Consider the following 17,796-nt stretch of genomic DNA (forward strand, 5'->3'; position numbering starts at 1 on the left):
GGTCGAGAGGAGAGGTGACGAGGGCAGGTATTGTCTCGAGACAATGTTTTCGTTTCGGCAACACATCTCGCCCTTCTTTCCCCTGTTCTATCCTAACTCGCGTGCCGCCGCTGAGCTCGCACGATCCGCAACATGCCGCCCGCCTTTGTTGATCGGCACGACGAATCAACAAATTTACATAAAATTTGATTGTCCATCGGTAGCGGTGCTGGGGGGGGGAAGAGGCAAATTTTAGCAATATGCCGCGTAAGGACGGAAGTCGCACTACGAACGGTTACAACGCGAACAAGTCCGTCAGAACCAGCATGAACTTGCTCGATTCTTCCCAACGGCCATGGTGTGGGTGGAGTAGCTTCGTTGAGGATGAGGCACAAATCTCCAGGCTTTAGATTAGGCTTCTCCTTAGTCCATTTAGTCCTTTGCTGCAAAGTCTGCAAATATTCGACGGACCAGCGATCCCAGAAATGATCGCGTTGCTGCTGGATCATTTGCCAACGAGTTAGTCGGGAAGCGCGAACATCCGACAATACCCGGTTCGGGAATAGCAGTTAGGGGAGAACCTATCAGAAAATGGGCTGGGGTCAAGGCGGTGAGGTCGGTAGGTTCGTCGGTTAGCGGAGTAATTGGTCGAGAATTTAAGCACGCTTCGATTTGCGTCAACAATGTAGACATCTCCTCAAAAGTGAGGAGAGTCTCACCAATAACGCGACGGAGGTGGTACTTCACCGACTTGACCGCAGCCTCCCAGATACCTCCAAAATGAGGTGCAGAAGGAGGGTTGAACACCCAATCAGTCCCGGCTGCAGCTAAAGCTTGGAGAGTTTTCAGCATTTCCTCATTGGAAGTGTTAAGCATTCGCCGCAATTCTTTATCAGCACCTACAAAAGTTGTTCCGCAATCGCTTCGAATAGAGGCGCAGAGACCGCGACGAGAAACAAAGCGACGATAAGCAGCGAGGAAAGCGTCGGAGGAGTAGTCGCAGACTAACTCAAGGTGTACCGCACGGGTAGCGAGGCATACAAAAACCGAGACGTAAGACTTGCGTGTCCGTGCACCGCGTCCAGGCGAAAACTTCGTGTTGAAGGGTCCTGCATAATCGACTCCAGTACGATAGAAGGGGCGCGTAGGTGTAACGCGCGAGTAGGGGAGATCGCTCATTAGTTGCTCGGAAGTTTTAGCTCGCCATCGCCAACATTTTAAACACCCGTGAATGTGTTTTCTAACCGCTTGACGGCCGCGAGGGATCCAATACATACGGCGCAAATTGGATAAAGTAAGCTGTGTTCCGCCATGCAACAATCGCTCGTGGAAGTAGACGATAATCAGCGAAGTTACTTTGCTTTTTTCCGGCATAATGATCGGGTGTTTCTCATCATAGTCTAGGAGAGAGTGTTTCAATCGACCGCCAACGCGTAATATTCCACGCTCATCCAGGAATGGACTGAGACGGACGAGGGGTCCCCGGAGAAGGGAACGGGATCCTTCTAAGCAAGCAATCTCTGTAGAGAAAAAACGCCGCTGCTCACACCGAACTATCGTAAGTCGAGCGTTATCAAGTTCGTCGGTACGTAGGCAAGTATCCTTCACTGTAGAAGTCCTTCGCGCGCAGTTGATGAAACGCAAGCACCAAGCAACTGACCGCAAGAGGCGCATGAAGGACGAATAACGAGAGAATAGTTCTGTCGTTTGGGAGGAAGAGGCGGCAGCGACAGTAGTACTAAGCACAGTTTTCTCAGAGCGCCTTTCTTCCTCCGTATCCAGGACTGTAGCATAATATTCCTTGAACTCACGCGTAGAGGTGGAGAAGAAGGAAGGCCCCTGCCACCAGAGTGAATTAGCAGCAAGCGCATCCCCGCTTAAACCCCGAGAAGCGGGATCGGCAGGGTTGTCTTTAGAGCGAATGTGATGCCAAACATCAGGAGAATAGAGGTTTTGGATTTCCGCAACTCTATTAGCGACAAAAGTTTTCCATTTGGAAGGTCGACCTTGCAGCCAACTAAGAACGATTGTCGAATCTGACCAGAGATATATTTTAGCGTCGTGCAACTGTAAAACATTTAGTACGCGTTTAACTAGTCGCGAAAGAAGTACCGCGGCGCACAATTCCAGCCGCGGAAGGGATACCTGTTGAAGGGGGGCCACCTTAGTTTTTGCAATGACTAATCTTACGAAAGGTCTCGCGTCGGTTTGAAATGATCGGACGTAAACAACACCGGCATACGCTTTCTCCGAGGCATCAGCAAATCCATGTAGTTCGAGCACGTGTTTACAACTTATCCCCACCCAGCGAGGCATCCTGACAGCCGAAATCCCAGCAAGACTGTGTGAGTAAGTAGACCAGTATTTCGTCTGCGCGGGGGGCAGGGGATCGTCCCAATCGAGTTTTAAAAGCCAGAGCGTCTGCAAGAATATTTTGGCAGTAACAGTAACCGGCGCCAAAAAACCTAGAGGATCGTAGACAGAGGCCATCTCTTTCAAAACCTGTCGTTTAGTTATAATGACCTGAGGCTCGCGAGGTTTTAAATCGAAAAGGAAGAAGTCCCCCGCGGACTGCCACCGTAGTCCCAGTAAGGTGAAGATGTTTTCAATTGGGCGGTCCCCTGATGAAGCGATGTGTTCAGCTGACAGATGGTCAAGCAACCCTGGTTCATTGGAAGTCCACTTCCTCAGGGTGAAACCGCCCGCCTTGAGAGCGGCAATTAATTGCTTTTGGACTTCTAAAGCCTCATCAATAGTCGAGGCTCCGGAAAGCACATCGTCCATGTAAACATCTGACCTTAAACAGGCGGCAGCCAGCGGGAAGCGACTCTCCTCGTCAGAACTGAGCTGTCGTATTGTACGCATAGCAAGATAGGGAGCGCAAGCTAGACCGTAAGTGACCGTACGTAGCCGATACTCGTCCACCTCACCGTCAGAATCGCGTCGCCACAAGATGCTCTGGGCGTGGCGATCCTCGTCAGCAAGCCAGATTTGCCGATACATCTTTTCCATATCGGCGGCAAAAACTATAGCATGGCAACGCCAACGGAGCAAGAGATCAGGAATCTCAGGCAACAAGTTGGGTCCAGAATGGAGAATATCGTTTAGAGAAATGCCGGTTGTAGTTTTACTAGAGCCATTAAAAACGACGCGTAGTTTAGTCGTAGAGCTTGACTCTCGCCAAACGCCGTGATGCGGCAGATAGTAATTTTTTGTATTTTCTCTAATACCCGTAGCAAGTTCCATATGATTTAGTTGGAGATATTCATCGAGAAAAGAGCGGTACCTTGCAGCAAAGTCTCCGGAATTTAGAAGCGTCTCTCTAGTTTAGAGAGCATTATAGCGGCTGTTCTTCGAGAATCACCTAGCAGCGCGAAAGCTCTCTTGAACGGTAGTCGGACGATGTATCGGCCCGTATGGTCACGCGTATGAGTACGAACAAAATGATTCTCGCACTCGTCTTCATCCGCGGTAAACTCAGCAGAGGAGGGAGGAGCAGCTACTTCCTCCAATGACCAAAATCTTTGCAGCAGAGTGCTGATATCATCGTCGACCGAGCAATGTAGTATAATACGACGAGGGTTTGAAGGAGAAATGTTGGATTCTCCCGGCGATCCGGTAACAATCCAACCAAGTGTGGTAGCTTGGGCGACGGGGGAATCCGCCGCGCCCTGACGCAGACCTCCGCGAATAATCAGCGCGTAAATATCGGCTCCAAGCAAAAGCTCGATGGGTTGTCGCGAAGTGATTTCCGGATCAGCAAGTTCTAGATCATTGAGATGAGGTCACGTGCTCGAACCAGAGGTTATAGGTGGCTCGTAAGACGAAAGTCGAGGAAGAATAACAGCGTCTACAGCATATGAAACGGTGGGGTCGAGTCTCGATGCCACGGTCAAATTCACCCTGCCTCGAGGTCGACTTCGCATCGAATCTACCCCTTCCAACGGTATGTTAAACGGTTTACGCGGTAGTTTAAATCGTTGCACGATGCTTTCCCCAATCAAAGAGACTTCGGAACACGGGTCTATTAAAGCTCGGACAAAAATTCTTTCGCCCGGACAAACCTCTATTCCCACGATAGCAGTAGCCAAAATTAGTGTTTGGCTCATCCGCGTGCAGTTAACTGTTTTAGCGACAGGCTTGGACACGGAGGATGAAGCATCGAAATTATCTCCCGAGTGAGGATTTTCGTGAGGAATATGAAGGGCAGTATGATGCTTGCCTACGCAGGTTTGACAGCGCTTACTCGACTTGCAATCGCGTATATGGTGGTTTGACAAACAATTGAAACAGAGATTGTTTTCTATTACCAATTTTCTCCTCTCCGGGGGCGTAAGGCTCTTAAACGCAGGGCAAAACAGTACAAAGTGATCCTTTTGGCAAAGGCGAAATCGCGAAGCTCCGGGTGTTCCCGTGACAGTGTGCACCGTCGGTCGGCGGTTTGTCCCGCGAGGAGTAGCAGATGGAGTGGGGGCCCGTCTCTCAGCAGATGGAGTGGGGGGCCTTCTCGCCGTAGATGTAGATGGAACAGCGAGGTGTGACGAAGCAGCGGTAGCAAGCAAGTTGCAAGAGGGCAGCGAAGAAACAGTCAACGACCGCAAGCGTGCCCTCAGAAATTCGGACAGCTGGGAAAAGGTTGGCATCTCCTCCTTTCCCTCCAGAGTTGTCTCCCAGCTCAATCTCGTCTCTCCATCTAGTCGTTGGACAGTGATGAAATTGAGCCAATCGCTCCAATGCTCGACAGGACGTTTGAGAGCAGCTAACGCTTCGACGGCGTTTCTCGTTCCGTTCAGCAACGTTTTTAGCTCTGCAGCAGACTCAGTTTTCATCGAAGGTAGCGACAAAAGCACGCCAAGTTGTGCATTTACGAGAATTGGAATGCTATCATATTCCTTCTCGAGCAACTTCCAAGCCCGAGAGAAGTCCTCATCGGTGACGGGAATGTGGTTTAGTAGTTCAGCAGGCTCCCCAGTAACGTTCGTCTTTAAGTAGTGTAGACGTTCGACATCGGTAAAGATCGGGTTATTAATAACCAACGATCGGAAGAGGTCTCGGAAGCTGGTCCATTGCGTAAAATTGCCGTCGAAAGGGACGAGAGCAATTTTGGGCATAGATTGCCTTTTAGGTTGCTGAGGGGCGGCAACTGTTCCAAGTTGAACCGTAGCTGGTCCCAGCAGCAGATTTCAGAAGCGCAGCGTCTTCTTTAGCGCGAAGTTTATCGTCGTTAGAGGTAAACTCCAGCCAGTATGTCTCCAGGAGTTCCAGTCTTGCTTCGACGGTCTCCCGAGTAATATTGTCGGCTCCCTTTTTTTCAGGTTCTCGATCATACGCGAGATTCGTGTCGCAAACGTTTCTTGCTTTTTTAGCACGGCATCCATCTTTAGTTTGTCGGGTAGCAACTTGAACACGTCTAGCGAAAACCGTTGAAAGTCACGACTGTTTTCGGACGAGGTCGAATAACACGAACAGAACTAGCGACCGTTACATTCAAAAGGTAGCACTTCCACGACACGTTTTTAGACGTTTAGCACCAAAATCCGGCTCGAAGGACCACTAATTTATGTAAAGGAATAGTGGAAGGATTTATTGAATTAAGGTCACTAGCACTTTGTGTTTAATTGCCAACAGCAACAGTCAAAAAGTCCACTTTATTAAAACAGCATTAAATTACTGTTAACTAAATTAACTAAATTAACCCGACACCAATTATAACTATATGAAGAAAAAAAGAGAATATAGAAGAAACAAAGAGAGAGACAAAGTAAGCGCAATGGCTCTTCTCTTAAACGTATTGTCTTTTGTAGCGGTAACAGCTCAGGCAAGGCTGGAGTTTGAAAGGCAACTGATTTTTCGGTAATCAGCGGGGAACGACGAGTCAGGACGGTCGAGAGGAGAGGTGACGAGGGCAGGTATTGTCTCGAGACAATGTTTTCGTTTCGGCAACACGTCTCGCCCTTCTTTCCCTGTCCCATCCTAACTCGCGTGCCGCCGCTGAGCTCGCACGATCCGCAACATCCTTGAAGTTTCCCCTTTAAAATGAGCCCTTGAACAAGATGGTTTCTTTAAAATTGGCGTCACAATGAGCTGGTAAAGGATACCGTGTACCCCCGTTTCAGGTAGAGGCGAGTCGAGCGCACGGCTATTATGGTCCGTTGTCTATATCGCTGGTCTCAAGAAAATGCCAGCAGACTGTATACGACTAAATAACCCCATTTATACCTGGAGAACAATATTAGAAACCACTCTTGGTTACAATAACAAACATGCTGATTGTTCACAAGCTCGCTTTGCAGCAACATTACCAATTAGAAGCACTAGAAGCTTCCATAGCTTAACCCCATTATCGAATAAAGATCTGCAGAAATACAATATTCGCAATAGTTTTTTACAAATATCTCGAAAACTAAGACCGAGCACCGGGTAGATGTAATGACAAAAGTTGTTCAGAATATTGTCCTTGACAACATATATAAATATCAAGCTGATCCGAGATGGGTGGCTGTAGGATAATTTATTAAGAAAAGTTGTTCACAATGGTGTCCTTGACAACATATGTCAAGGTGAAGGTGATCCGAGTTGGGTCCCCTCAGGGCTATATTTACCATAAAAAATAAAGGTGGCACAACACATTAGTACTAAATAGAAAAAAATATTTGGTAATTATACAGAAAAGTACTGCTCACTCCGATTTTGATGAAATACCAAAATCGGAGTGGGCAGTACTTTGCTGTATAATTACCCGAGATATTTCGATGTAAATAATTCTAAAACACCATCGGGTACCCGAAGTTTATAAACTTGCGGAATCCCGACCCGACCCGAACCCGAAATTTCGGATACCTGCACACCCCTAATAAAGAGTACATGTTTAATTCCTCTACGAATTCGTAATATATATATCGTTTTATTCAATAATCCAGCTCATTTTTGGATCTAATTGAACAATAGCAGTTGCAGAAGCGACGTAAAACCATCAAGCAAAAAAAGGTAGGGTGGACCTTAGGTCCGTTTCACACTTGAGCGCGGAGCGCGGTCGAGTTGATACTGTTTTCACAGTCAAGCGGAGCGTCCGCAGTCTGCGTGCAACTACAATCGATAGTATATAGCCTGTAATATTATTCACGTATGACAGAATTACTGCTTAATGTTGTTGCTGTTCATTATATAAATAAAAAAAATAGAAAAAAGAAATTGTAACGAACAGGCGATACTGGGTACATCCGCTTATTGCTAAGCGCAGTTTAAAAGGCGCGTTTGTCTCGTTATCCGTAGATTTACGTAACAACGAAGACAAATTTTTAAATTATTTTCGTATGTTTATACGATCATTTGAAGAATTAATTGGAAAAATTGTGGAGAGTTGCAGAAGAGTTGGGCATTAATCGATTAAAATTTTAATCGAGATTGATTGATTAATGTGTAAGATTAAAAAAGTAATCATTGAAAAATCGCAGACTGATTCAATCGATTGATGAAGTTAATCGCCATACGGTCTATCCATAAATTGTAATAAGGCGGGAGATAGAGACAGAGAGCGAAGATGGAGAATTGACAGAAATATATCTCAACAAAAACTAAGTTTAATTTTTTTTCAGTATTCATACAGTATACAGTTATTGTGTTTTATGTATGAGAATTCCAAATACCTTCAAACTAGTGGGTTATTTCAACGAAAAAATGATTTCTTAATTTTGTTCACAAAAACAGATTTTTTGCAAAATCCTGACTTCGTAGATAAATTTTGAGACCAGATTTGAATTCAATCTGAAAAAATCTACTGGAAATTATGTATAGCATGTCAAAAAAAAATTTCCGAGCGTGGTATTGGATAAACCACAATTTTCTTGAAATTGTGCAAGTTTGATGAATTTTTTCAAGGTTAAAAAACGTTCGTACCATAATCTCTCTATTTTTCCCATATTCTGCAATGTTTCAGCTTTAATTGAAAAAAAAGTCATCGCTCTATCTCATTTCTATCAAAAGTTTTTTGATTTTGACACAGAATTATCGGTTTGTCCCATTGCGCGGCATAGACCCGCGCCATGGCCGCCACAACAGTACTATATAGATGCTTGCTCCGCGGCGGAGTCCGCTTGGCTGTGAAAGCTCCCATTTGATTACATGGAACTCTGTGGCGCGGACGCGGAGGATATACAATGAGATCTAATGAATTTTTGAATCTTGCCATGGAACTTTACCAATAGTTGTAAAATATTGTGCAAATTTGTCTCTATTGGAATTCCAAAACATGTTAGAAGGCGTTAACTCGTCACATTCTTCAAATCACAGTAAAAGTGTCTTCACTGTTGTAACCGTCTCTGTCTCTAACAAAATTATGTAAAATACAACAAGCTTTTACAGTAGCAACTGCCAAATTAAGATTTACATTCAATGGGCGGTGAAAAATACGCCATTTGTTGCTTAAAATTCCAAAGGTACATTCAATATATCTCCGTCCCCGAGTGAGTCTGTAATTAAAAATCTTTTTTTTGTAATTTAAATTCTTTTTGGCATACGGCCGCAGAACGTGTTCGGATAAAGCAAAAGCTTCATCAGCCACTAGAGCATACGGAAGTGACGGTTCGGAAGTGCCAGGAAGTGGTGCAGGTTGAGGTATATTTAATTCATTCCTCTGTAATTTCTTCCAAAAGGCACTTTGTTGAAATACATTTGAATCAGAATTTTTGCCACAAGCACCAACATCGACAAAAACAAATCGATAATTAGAATCACAGATAGCTAGAAGGGCGATAGAAAAATAATTTTTATAATTCATAAATAATGAACCACTTTCAATGGGCTTAACGATTCGAATATGTTTTCCATCTAGTGCTCCGATACAATTTGGAAAGTTAGCATTATTTTTAAAGCCTTCACTGATTTCCAGCCATTTTTCTGAGGTAGGCAGAGCCATACATTCTGTTTTTAATGTATCCCAAATTACTTGAGATACTTGTCGAACGATGTTAGATATTGTAGATATACCCAACCTGTAGGTATAATGTAGATCCGTAAATGTATTACCCGTAGCAAAATATCTGAAAATAAATGTATTATTATTTTAGTCAATCAAATACAGAGACGTTGGAAGACTGCAAAAGACGCTTATTTGAAAAGCAAAAGAATGCAGAAGAATCAACGGTCTGGATCTGGATTTACAAAACGTGTTAAATACACATATTACGAACAAATGCAGTTCCTTGATCCATCGCACGAAAGAGAAACGGAATCAAATTTAGATGTTGATTCGCTAGACGATTATGTACAACAGGAGGAAGAGACGGCTGATCGACACAGATCAGACGATGAAGCTGTTCCTACACCTCGAAAAAAAGCTGGCAAAATGACTGCTTTTGAGGATAATCTACTAAAATTATTAACTGATAATAATAGCGATAATGACGACGATAAAGCATTTTTAATGTCAATGTTACCAACCCTAAAAAATTTTAATTCAGACCAAAAGTTGCAATTTAGATTAGAAGCTATGTAATTATTAATGCGGATTAAAAATCAAAATTATTTACAAAGTTCGGCTCCTGTTTACAGCTTCCCTATTTCCTATCCGTACCATAATTTTCCTCTACACAGCAATCACCCGCAAACCAGTTCCCCTTATCAAAATCCATGTTAGAAAATCCATAGTTCCAAAATACACAGTTCTAAAATCCACAGTTCCAAAACCAAGCAAAAAGTCATAAAAACCCTCAAAATAGTTTACATGGTACACCAGCCAGTACCCCCTCATTAATATCTCGAAAGGAAACCGTTTCTTCTTTGGAAACGAATTGTAATTAATATTTTACGAACATAATAAATATGATGGTATACTAATATAATAGATGTTTACCGCAATCCGACTTGTGTTTTCCAATTACCTTAAAGTTACAGCAAGACGTTCCGTTGGAGATATAGGAATTCTGTAGTAATTAGAAACTTGTAATTGCGGTCCAATTTTTCCAATTAATTCATCAAATGAACGTATAGACATTCGAAAATAATTAAAAAATTTCTCTTCGTTGTTACGTAAGTCTACGTACAAACGCACCTTTCAAACTCCGCTTAGCAATAAACGGATGTACCCAATATCGCCTGTTCGATTGACTTTCTTTTTTCTTTTTTTTATTTATATGATGTACAGCAACAACATTCAGCAGTAATTCTGTCATATCTGAATAATTTTGCAGGTTATACATATACTGTCGATTGTATCGATTGAAGCTGCATGCGGACTGAGGACGCTCCGCTTGACTGTGAAAACAAAATCGGCACGTCCGCGCTCCGCGCGCGGAGCGCGGACGGTCCGCTGAAGTGTGAAACGGACCTAAATGTGTGGCACACCTTCCCGACGTCCGATTGATCTACAACTTTGGATGTATCATTTTTTCATGAAATGGAACAATATTGGGGGGAGTCGTGCTGAAAATTTCATGGTCGAAAAATAAGGTCCACCCTAATGTATGTAAGCGAAAATTATACAGAAATCAAATGATGTTTATTTTATCGTCGTCGATTGACAACTGAAATTCAAGACCCGCTTTTATTTCTCAAACATCGAAACGGCTCGAGCAGTCGTCGCGGTAACGTGCACCGATCAACAACCACTCACACACACCTCACACATACCACCAGCGGCAACCTCTTACATGTACATACATTAAACTTTAAACACTTTTCGGAATGCTTGAAAAAAAGTTGGATAATTAAATGTAGTAACCTCGTAATTTTACTCGCATACATATACTTTTATATCGGGCACGTTTATTACATGAAAATTATAATTAATTTGAACCCGGTTATTTTTAAATGTAGCGAATATATCGATGGCAAGATATTTGGAAATACTCATAACGCTTAAAATATAGGAAATTCAGTAACATTTACACGTCCCCAATACTACAGACACTGTTGGGCAAATTTTATTTTAAATAGTAAATAAATTGTAAATAATAACTAAACTATTTATTTAAATAAAGGTTATTTAAATAATTCCACAATTATTTCTCATTTGCGAATAAAAGATTATTTTTTATTATTTAGATTGAGGTGTAAATCAATTAAATAGTAGTAGTATATATACACGGGTTCTCTAAGCCACTTTTCAATTCACGGGAGTGCGGTACCGCCGAGCGGTATTGCACGAGCACATATTACGTCATATTTCTAATGGAATTATTCCATCATGTTTTTGGGGGAGGGGGAGGGGGGGATACAGCATGTTCTCTTATCTTGAAAGGAGGGGGGGGGCAGTTTCCAGGTATTGCATTCAAGACCAGTTTCCTGGTATTGCATAAGCCTGGTGGGGGGGGGGGGTTATCCCAGGGAACGTGTCCGAACGTGTTTATGTTTTCACGTCTCCTTATCTACGTCATGCAAGACTGTTTATGTCTGTCATCGCCATCCAGCTATCGTAAAACACTCATTTGAACGGAGTTCAATGAACGTCTTGTTAAATTTCATAAATATATACAACGGTCCCCTCTGAAAGATTTATGTAAGGGGACCATACAGCCAGTCAATAATTTTTCTCAACATCGATTTGTCAAACTTGAGGACCAACGGTTTTTCTCACGTGCGGAGATTTCGATGAACGTCTAATCTCGCGAGTTCGATGAACGTCTTGTTTAATTTCGTAAATATACAACGGTCCCCTCTGAAAGATCTTCTTATCGATGTCATGCAAGATGTAAGAGGACCGTGTCACTGTTTCTGTCTGCCATCGCCATACAGCCAGCTATCGTAAACATTCATTAAGAGTAGCATTTCAAATAATTTCATACATCTTTTTATCGTAGTTGGTTGGGGATGGTAAGAATTAATGAACAGGACGCGATGGAACGCGAAGTCTTCGCAAACGTTCCATTAATGATTAACTGCTGGAACTTCGAAATGAAATACGGAATCAAAACTGTATGAATACTGAAAAAAATGTAAACTGAGTTTTTCTTGAGATATATTTCTGTCAATTCTTCATCTCCGCTCTCTGTCTCTATCTCCCTGGTTATTACAATTTATGGATAGACCGTATGGCGATTATTAACTTCATCAATCGATTGAATCAGTCTTCGATTTTTCGATGATTTCTTCTTCTTTTAATCGTACACATTAATCAATCTTGACTAAAATTTTAATCAATTAATGCCCAACTCTGAGGTATTTAGCCGAAAATCTAGAAAGAAGTCAATTTCTAAATTTTTCCGTTTGTCATGGAATTTTTTCTATCCAACGTAGCTAAAGGTCGCTTGTAGTATACTTCATTGAAAGCCAAGAGATTTTACGCCACGCTTTCTGAAACAGCGTCCGTTCATTGGCAATTTTCAAGTGTTTTGAGGAAAATTGTGTAAATTCTTGTATTACAGAAGTTTTTCAGTTAGGTGTACAGAGCACTTTCGCACAGATTTCATTTTGTGTTATCATCTAAATTAGTATAGTTATTAATATTTGTGAACATAATCCATCATGCTGTAAATTTTTTACGATTATAAAGTTTATCGACGATTTTGTTATCGAGCGGAGATTTCGACGAACGTCTAATCTCGCGAGTTCGATGAACGTCTTGTTTAATTTCATAAATATACAACGGTCTCCTCTGAAAGATCTTCTTATCGATCTAATGCAAGATGTAAGAGGACCGTGTCGCTGTTTCTGTCTGCCATCGCCATACAGCCAGCTATCGTAAACGCTCATTAAGAGTAGCATCTCAAATCATTTCTTCCATCTTTTTATTGTAGTTGGTGGGGATGGTAAGAATGAATGAACAGGACGCGATGGAACGCGAAGTCTTCGCGAACGTTCTATCGTTGCAAGCGTTTGTCGTGTTGAGATTCAAAGATCAACCATTTTTCCATACGTGACGGTTTTCGCGTACTGCCCGTTGGACTTGTTGCGTGTGTGTGGAATATTATATGGAGATATTTTTTACATTAGTGGTAGGGGTATCCATTATAAATTGCTCGTAACAGTCGTCGTATGAAGTTATACCATAAGAAAAAACGTCGACAATCAGGATCGCTATACGAAGTTACGATCGCGCAACCCCCTTTCTTCAACGGTAAGTACAATAAAAAAAATTAATAAACGATGTAAAATCTAGTGAAAAAACTTTCTTTATTTAGATGGATCGTATCAGTCACATCATTGACATGGACGGTTTCATTGTGGGAAAAAAATTTATATGCAGAGTTAGCCATGTGATCGATGTTTGTCATGACGGCTCGTTCGAACTCTCCGAATTTCGCTTGGGGAAGAACGTTGTTTATCCGACGCTGACAAAAAGTCTGCATGGTATGTCAGCAATTTCATACACAGGATTCCATTTAAAGATTTCGGCTATGAAAAATATCAACAGCACGATATATTCGAAGTAATTCAAAATTTTGTGCGCGATTACGCGAATCCTGTCGTAGCGGACAAAGGTGGATGTTTCGAGAGAGAGACATCCTTCGAAAAATGAAAATAAACTCGATAAATTTGCAAGATTTCAACTGTCCGAAATACGAAGTACTAGTTCACGATCCCGTGTATGAAATTGCCAACAACGAACCGTGTCGACTTCACTGTTGACGACCGACAAAAAACGTCACATACCATTGCAGTCTGCGCGAAGTGCGAACATTTCGAGCATGGGTTAACAATTATTAAAAAAACATGTAAAGTATCAGTTATAAAGACGCGACTTTGAATTTTTTCCGAGTCAAAACCACAAACATGACACCTCTTTTTAAGTTTTTTGATTTTTTTCACATAGTGTTTCACAATGATTGCGAAATTGGAGATTGATCCTGGGCGAAGCGCGGTATGGACGTCTGAGGATTCGTCAAAGAATCGTCGCTCGAAGGTAAATAAATTTTCAAAGAAAAAATATCCCAAAGTATATAACATGATATATAACTGTCTATCTGTCTGTTCGCAGGAAACAAAAATAATGAAGACAAATGACAAGAAATTCGCTGCAATAATTATATTTTAATTATTTTTTAATACTTGTATATTTGTATAATTAAAGAGTAGATAAGAGTAACTTTTCACTAATGTAAAAAATATCTCGCTGTATGGGGAGGGGGCGATATTATTACTGTAATTGTTTTCTTTTTAATAAATACGAGTTAATTGTATGAGTAGGAGGACGAGGCGGAGGAGGAGGATTGGTTTTAAATAAAAAATAAGATCTTTCTTATAATTTTTTTATTTGATAAATTATGAAACAGCTAACGAATGAACAGTGCGAGGCACTTATCAACGCAGCGCATTGCAACATTTGTGAAAAACCATGTGAGGAAAAGGATATACGGGTGCGCGATCATTGTCATCTAACAGGACGATATAGAGGCCCCACGCATCAAGATTGCAATTTAAATTACAAAAATTCGCGTTTTGCATTCCCATAGTTTTCCACAATTTATCCGGGTACGATTCACATTTCATTATCGAAGAAATAGCTAATGCGTTTGAAGGTAGTGTCAACGTATTACCAATAACTAAAGAAAAGTATATTTCATTTACAAAAATGTTGAAGATCAGCAATCAGATTCGCGTAATTGTATTAAATTACGATTCATCGATTCGTACAAAAATGTTTGAACACAAGTCTCGACAAATTAGCATCTTTCCTCGACACAAACAAATTGACAATTTTACGCGTTCCGAATTTCAAAATCTTTCCATAGAAAATTTCATGTTGTTGACGCGAAAGGGTGTCTCTTTCCATACGAATAACTCGATTGCGTAGATAAATTAGACGATCTTTGTTTGCGAGTCATTTTACAGTTCGTTGACAGGCGAAACCGTATCCGAACGTGATTATTAGACTGCGGATCTTTATGAAAAATAAAAATTGTCTTCATAAATTGCACAACATAGGAGCCAAATAGAAATATAATTTTTTTTCTAATGATATTAATTAGCTGAAACGAGTACATTGATATTTTTAAATCCTGTTAACCTGTCCACTGCTTTAAATTGCACATACTTATTTTTGCCATAAATGTATAAAATCCGCAGTCTAGTGATTATGCGCATGCCGAGAATGTGTGGAAGCGTTTCAACTCAAAAACCTTGGGTGAATACAGCGATCTGTATTTGAAAGCTGATGTTTTGTTACTAGCTGATGTTTTTGAAAATTTTCATAAAAACTTGCATTAAGAGCTACAGTTTAGATCCACCATATTATTACACTTTACCAGGTTTCACGTGGGATGCTATGCTAAAATATACAAAATTAGGTTTGAATTATTAACACAGTGGGCTGGATCGAGAAATTTAGTGACATTTCACGAAAGAGTCGACTCTCTCTCTCTCTCTCTCTCTCTCTCTCTCTCTCTCTCTCTCTTCCTCATATCGATTTCTAATAAATTTATATTGCCTCCTAAATGTCCATCAACATCGAAGCTGAAAAAATTAATGTTCATTCACAAAAACTGTAGTTAATATAAATTCACAAAGATAGACATTTTGGGATGCAGTATTTTTCAGCCAAAAAAATTGCTTCTTTTCATCGAGGTGTCCTGTGATTACCCTATTTAATATTTATTCTGGGTCTTTTGTGTAAATTCAAAACAGTCCTTTGCGGTAACAATTAACGCCGTTAGTTGAGGATGGTTGCTCGCAATGTATTAAAAATTAATATTTAATGAAATGAATAAAATCTATATACTTTCTTAGAATTTGCAAGGTGTATTTTTTAGAGGACCTAACTGGACCTAATCGTATAAACAGATCATTTTCATTAGACCTTCCTCTACCTACCTACGTACCTACCTAAAACAAGTATGCAATTTTTAACAATAATATAGTTAATCTATTAATTTTATTGTTAAAAACATAACGAACGGTAATAATATAACTGGACTAAGAGTTTCATAGTTTTCCTTAGTGAATATCACTGTTTTTGGGTAAGTATATCTGTCAATTTATCTATGCAGATAAAGCAGTATGTTAATTAGATTACATTTTATATCTGACAATATTTGTTGAATATAATAATTTTAATCTCAGTTTTTATGCCTGCAGATATCCAGAAGCTGCAGATTTAATAATTAATTAAACTAAACAAATTGACCAAAAGTTGACCTGTGAACATCAATTTAGAAACGTTTTGCTAAGATTAATTGGTTTATCTTTTATATTTGTTATATTTTTGTTCATATTTTTATCTTTTATAAACACATTACACATACATGAAATAATACGAAATAACAAAGGTTGTAATATATAGAATGAACATGATCTTAAAACAATTAAATTGAAAAAATTATTTATAATTATTATAAAAAATATCTTTTGACACGCTTGTGAGGCGTTTTTACCTCCTCGAATTTATATTTTACGTATTCTATAAAACATTACATGTATGAAATGTAAATATAAAATACATGTTTAGTAAGTAAAAAATAGTTTGGGAGATTATACTTAAACAATTTTATTTTAATACAAAAAATCAATGAAAATTAATTAACAGTTATTGTTTAACAAAATAGAAAAAATTTTATTTGTTAACAGTTAAGATTGACTATTTTTTAAATGAATTTTAGTGCAAATTTAATCCCGATATCTCTTACGGTTCTAGAGTTATAACAAAATGTCACTAAATTTCTCGATCCAGCCCACTGTGAGTCACCCTGACTCCGCGAATACATTGAATTAAATACCCTGTTTAGAACAAATGCCACTAACAATCTTGAAAAGAAATTTTGTACAAATTGATGAACAACGCGGTATTCGGTAAAACTATGGAAAAATGTTCGGAATCATGTAGACGTAAACCTCGTGACACGTTGGGGATGGGCTACATGGTGCAGAGGCAATGATCGCGAAACCAAATTTTCCATAAACGCTATGCATTTTCCGAAAACTTTTTTTCAAGAAACCAATCTATGTGGGTATGTGCATATTAGATATATCCAAAACCTGCTTGTACGGATTTCATCATGAGTATATGGTTCCTCGATATGGTAAAACCTGTAAGGTAATGTACACAGACACCGACAGCATAATTTATCATATTATGTGTGAGGTCATTTATGAAACCATGGGACGCGATATTAACTGTTTCGACACAAGTGATTGTCCGATAGAGAATAGGTATAATTTCCCACTTGTAAATAAAAAGGTTCCCGGCTTGATGAAAGACAAGAACAATGGGATGATAATGTTGAACTTTGTCGGACTGAGAGCAAAAATGTACACATTGCGTGTAGATGGAAAATCTGATACAAGAAAAGCAAAAGGTGTAAAGTCTAACGTTGTAAGGACAACAATATCGTTTGATGATTACATGGGATGTTTGCAAGATGAAATTGCTATGAGTCGTACACAGACATCCATACGATCGAAATTGCACAAAGTGTTCGACGATCGGCTATGTAGTGTGACGTTGCAAATCGTGCGACGTCACTTTTCCGTTAATTACGGTTACAAAGGTAACATATAAACGGGACTGAGCCGCCCTCTCACGAGCCACGACACGGAATCACAGGATTCGCGAGCGTTCCTCGCGGAAATCCCGTATTTATCGATCGCCGATGATTGACATCTGCCGTACGTGCCGAGAACGGCCAAGTTTTCAGGGCCGTATTACGGGCACGAGAAAGGTACTCCGACCAACCGAAGTTTTCCGAGGAACCGACACAGCACCAGACGAACCTACAGAAAAAGAACTGGCCGATATTGCGGAAGCCCCGTGCACGGGCAACAACGATTTGGACCGAGAGCACACGGGAAATCGACCCGGAGGCGTCGAAGGGACAGGAGCTTGCATCGAACAGCTGGTTATCATGACCTTCCGTGATCCCGACGTCGCCTCATCGCGCTAAAGCTCCG

At 40.6% G+C, this 17,796-nt stretch overlaps 1 protein-coding gene and 2 long non-coding RNA genes across 13 annotated transcripts in view; 1 reads left to right on the forward strand and 2 right to left on the reverse strand.

Annotated features, from left to right (window-relative positions):
* The window catches only part of LOC143210726 (Y+L amino acid transporter 2-like), a 694,702-nt gene that overhangs the window by 214,121 nt on the left and 462,785 nt on the right, over positions 1–17,796 (reverse strand). The gene's annotated exons all lie outside the window — the stretch shown is intronic.
* Positions 8,922–11,086, reverse strand: LOC143210735 (uncharacterized). The gene is made up of 3 exons (XR_013009327.1): positions 10,028–11,086; positions 9,858–9,899; positions 8,922–9,017 (listed from the first exon to the last, which is right to left on the reverse strand). It is a non-coding gene; the product is annotated as an uncharacterized LOC143210735 (long non-coding RNA).
* LOC143210512 (uncharacterized) lies at positions 11,315–16,337 on the forward strand. The gene is made up of 4 exons (XR_013009268.1): positions 11,315–13,030; positions 13,095–13,628; positions 13,727–13,816; positions 13,892–16,337. It is a non-coding gene; the product is annotated as an uncharacterized LOC143210512 (long non-coding RNA).

The sequence above is a fragment of the Lasioglossum baleicum genome, chromosome 7 (genome assembly GCF_051020765.1).
Source record: "Lasioglossum baleicum chromosome 7, iyLasBale1, whole genome shotgun sequence".
NCBI classification, from domain to species: Eukaryota; Metazoa; Arthropoda; class Insecta; order Hymenoptera; family Halictidae; genus Lasioglossum; species Lasioglossum baleicum.